The 4992-nt window shown below is 37.4% G+C and overlaps 1 pseudogene; it reads right to left on the reverse strand.

Annotated features, from left to right (window-relative positions):
• Positions 1-3116: 3116 nt before the first annotated feature.
• On the reverse strand, positions 3117-4395 carry LOC119876705 (annotated as a pseudogene).
• Between the last annotated feature and the right edge of the window lie 597 nt (positions 4396-4992).

Raw genomic sequence — 4992 nt, forward strand, 5'->3', positions numbered from 1 at the left:
CGCCCCTTATCTCTTAAGTTCTTTTTGACATCCTTGATGAGACTCAACCCAGCATCCAGTTTCAGTAGCAATTTTGGACTCTTAAAACTGCAGGTATCCTGGCTGTGGCCAAGCCTCCACGAGTTGTTGAATAGGTCTTCCATGACCCCTGGGGCCCTCCCATGTGAATACTGTAAGCCATTTGTTTCTTCTGCCAGCATATTTGTGAACTCAGTCATGTGCAAGCAATTTAATTAACTCAATATGTACATAGCCATTACCAACTTAAAAAAAGGCCCTCTTATTATGTTAAGTGAATCAGTCATACAATGGAAGACAAATACGTATATCTAACTTATATGTGGAATCCAAAAAAGCCAAACTTACAGAAACAGTAGAAAGATGGTGACTAGGGGAGGAGGATAGGAGGAAATTGACAGATGTTGACCAAAGGACATAAACTTCCAGGTATAAAATGAGCACAGCATGACGACTATAGTGAAACTATATTTACTGAATTATATACTTGAAAGTTTGCTAAGTGAGTAGATCTTAAATGTTATCACCACACACCGGTATAGATATTGTGTCTTGTTGTGTTAGTCGTTTCTTAATATACACATTTCAAATCATCACATTGTACTCCTTAAACTTATACAATGTTGTACATTTCAATATACTATCTCTCAATAAAGCTGAAAAAAAATTCCTCCTTTTCCAATTTACCCTTCCTTCAAACATTTCCAGTGGTTTGAAATCAATAGTGGTTTCCCATTATTTACAGTACTAAAATTCAAGATCCTTTGCTTAGCAACTGAAATCTGAAACTTTCTCAAAGCTATCTTCAACATTCTGATGATTAGTAATCAAAGATTACCATGCCTTTGTATCAATAACAAACAAACAAAACCATATTTCATAACTTTAAAATGAATAAATTGGGAGTAGAAATTATATTGACTATATGTATATAGGCTGTGTAAACAATTCAATTAAGAAAAAAGTAATCAATGAATTTTTGGTTATTTTTTATTGGAGTTCGGTTTGCCAACATATGGGTATAAACACCCAGTGCTCATCCCGTCAAGTGCCCCCTTCAGTGCCTGTTCACCCAGTCAACCCCATCTCCCCGCCCACCTCCCCTTCCACTATCCCTTGTTCGTTTCCCAGAGTTAGGTTTCTCTCATGTACTGTCACCCTCTCTGATGTTTCCCACTCATTTTCTTTCCTTTCCCTTATAATGCCTTTCACTATTTTTTTATATTCCCCATATAAGTGAAAGCATAATGTTTGTCCTTCTCTGATTGACTTACTTCACTCAGGCATAATACCCTCCAGTTCCATCCACGTTGAAGCAAATGGTGGGTATTTGTCATTTCTTTCTTTTTTTTTTTCAATCAGTAAAACTAATACAATTTTCTGTGATTTGTTTAGTACAATTAAAGTTTCAATTAGGTTAATGTTTTGATGCAAACTGTTAATTCCTTGTGATATACTTCTCTTCCAAACATCTTCTCTTTCAAACCATCAAATACATCATGGTCATTTCAAAGTGCACAAAAGGAATTGTTCACTTAGTTCTTGATTCCAAGACCGAAATACTGCATTTGAGATTATTATTTTTAATCTGAGCAATTAATATAGACACAAGATCAATTTTAGCTAAATTCAGCTGTAACTAATTAATGGCCAGATTGTGACTGAGTAGATATGTTTCAAGGCTATTAACAAAACTTTTAAAGTAAGCAAGCATTCTTCTACCCTATATGATATATATGATTTCCCTATAGCTAATTGGAATATTATGAAGAATAAGCAATGCAGGAAGCATGACCATCTTCAGTATCACTCTCTCTCCCCCTAAAAAAGAAAGAAAGAAAGAAAGAAAGAAAGAAAGAAAGAAAGAAAGAAAGAAAGAAAGAAAACTTAAAAACATCAAGGGCAAACCAGCAGCTTTGAAATGTGCTCAGGGACTTGACTTCTGTTCCACATGTGCAGAAATGCGGAGAGAGTTAGATCTAAGCCGACAGCTCATACTGACCAAAAGGATTCCAACAGAGAAGAAGAAGAAAACACATTGACAGAACAGTGCATCTATGACACATGGTGCTGGTGCAGGTGTTTTTAGTAAAAAGAGAAGTATCAGGTTTTCTTAGGAAACTCTAATAACTGTAGGGTAATTGAAGATGATAGCATTTAACAAGCTTCGATGAACTTTCCTACATCTATCTCATTGGACAGTATGAAGCATCTGGATTCTGGAGTGGATCTTTTTAAAGCCAAAACAACAACTCTATGCTTTATAAAGAAAAGGAGGTTTGGTTTCACATGCAATAACATATTCTACAAGTCAAAAAAGTGTTGAATAATTATGTAACATCAAAATAATTTGAGGATTTACCTAAACAGAAACTATTTTAGAACTGTGATAAAACACCTCCATTCATGGCAGTTCCATTATCTTTGCATTGGTACAGATGCCAGCATGAGAATGGAGTTATGAAACTGAAAGTCAGCTGATAATTTAGTATCATCTAACTGCCTAATAAGTTAATGAAGACAGACTCTGATGGATTTTAGGAGTTCTTTTTTCCAGTTGTATATGTTTATGGAACGCTCCATGGCTCAAGCAAAGATAATAATAAAAAAAAAACTATTTTATTTATGAATAACCAAAGGAAAACACAGCATACTCATCTTGAAGCTAAAAAAAAAAAAAAAGATAGTCTTATAACAATGCTTAAAATATTTTAAAGTGTTTTTTCACAGTTTCAGTGTTTCAAGGGCATGTTTTATCTCATTACACTTTACAACATTACTGGGAGGTGGTTTACCGTAAGCACTGTATTCTCATTTTATAAATCAGGGAAGCAGAACTGATACGAATTTTCAAGGTAGGCAACAATTCGATAACCGAGCAGAGGTTGTGAATGTTGCTATACTTTAAGATTATAGGGAGGAGCTCCTTCACTAAAAAGTTGGAAGTCATGATCATTTAAATTATCTATCATCTATCTATCTATCATCTATCTATCTATCATCTATCTATCTATCTATCATATATCTATTTATTTTTTAAACTCAAAAAAATTTTTTTCATTTAAAAAAGTATTCAGAACAATAAAACAAGGCAACTTTCATTCTTTCTTCTCATCGTCTGGTGTGGGGCTTGTTGGTGGCTCCTCTGCTGCTGCACTGTTGCTCAGAGCCATCGTTACTATCACTGTCCCTTCCTCGGCCCTACTGTCCACCCCTGCCACCTGCTCTCCTCGGCCTCAGGAGTAGACATGCCTTCTTCACACCGTGTACAACCATTCTGTTGGCTTTCCATTGCTTCTTCAAGGTGTGTCGCCTCTGTCTCCATAGGGATGCTCTTGTCGTCTTTCTGCTCCCTAGCAGCTGGCTCTTCCTCAGGAACCATGCTGCTCTGACTTCAGCTTGCTCTGCAGCTTCTTGCTCCCTCTCCTCTTGCCTTTTGCGAGCCTGTTCTGAAGCCTGTGCCACTTCAGCGGCAATCTTTTCCATATCCACCTCCCCTTTCAAACCGCACAGCCTCTTCAGTTGTTGTTAAAGGAATCTGTGCTTTCTAGGAACTTCCTCATCTTCTCCTGGGGTCGCTCCTCTATCTGGAGAAGTTCAGCTTCTAATCTTCGCTTGATGAACCATTAAGGACCGGATCTGCCGTTTGAGGGCCTGCATTATAGCTGTTGAGACAACACCACCCTCTCACTGAGCATTTCATTGATGAGACGGTGGCTTCTCTGGAAGCAGGCGGTGGTTGTATGCTTCACTGAAGAGCCATCACCATGATCATCTGGATCTTCAGCAGGCCGAGTGCTCATGTAAGGTTCTCCTTTCTCCATGCAAGACTGTCTCTGTCGACTTTCTTTCCTCTAAAGCAGCTTCTGCACGACTTTTTGCATTTATGGAAGCAAGGTATGTGGGGGGAATTAGGATAGGACTTCATAGATTCATTGTACTCTATCTTTTCTGCTTGGTATTTGTTTAAATATTCTTATTTTTCTTCATCAGTGAGATCCTCGCCACAGCCATCAATAATCTTGCCAATCTCCCACAGCCTTAGGTCAGGGTTGGAAGCTTTTGCTTGGTCCCAGACCTTTCTACTGCACCTCATGTAGGCATCAGCAGCCTATCTGGTGGCTTTGGGGGGTTTTGGAATGTAATACCAGAGGATGCCATGACCTGGCTGTTAGTGCCCGGGTTCCCTTCCAGCTTGCAGCCGTGGTAGGACAGATGACTGTATGGATTGTATCCTACAAACCCTGATGTGCTGGGCATTTGTGTTGCAGGAGCTGGGGTGGAAGGTGGGGCATAAGATGGTCTTTTTGACATTTTGGAAGATTAAGTTCTCAGTTTCTTAAGAATGAATCTGAGACACCGCGGGCAGAAAAAGCGCCTGCATCTCTGGCCTCGTTTCTCTATTTAAATTATTTAAATTTTAAAATCGAAACATATGACTCCAACCAGAGATCGGGACAGTCATCATGTAAAAGTAAATGACTTGTGGGTCAGCAAGCCCTAACAATGACTTGATTAGATATGACATATTTTGTTTTGTTTTGTTTTTTTCTGGAAAACATAAACATAATAAATAATTGAGTAATCCCTGGTTATTTTCTCAGTATCACAGAGGACTAAATGGTTTAAATCATAGGTAATATATAATTATATTTATATATATGACTTAATTAGTACCTAATTATTGTCACTTAAAAGATTATGATTTAAATTTTAATTTAAGTCCTCCAAAAATGTCTTAAGGTTATGGATACCTAAAGGTAAACTATAGTTCATCCAGCATTTAGGTTGAATCCATGTCTTCCATAAGACTTTTCATTTGATGTGACCTAACTTAAATTATCTAGTTTGTATACAATCATTATGATCATTCATTCATGTAATGAGGAATTATTGACTCTGAATGACAACAAACAAGATCCATACCTTCTGATCAAAATGAAAACAACACAATTCTTACATTCAAGAAATCCA

This window comes from Canis lupus, chromosome 10 (assembly GCF_011100685.1).
Source record: "Canis lupus familiaris isolate Mischka breed German Shepherd chromosome 10, alternate assembly UU_Cfam_GSD_1.0, whole genome shotgun sequence".
Classification (NCBI taxonomy): Eukaryota; Metazoa; Chordata; class Mammalia; order Carnivora; family Canidae; genus Canis; species Canis lupus.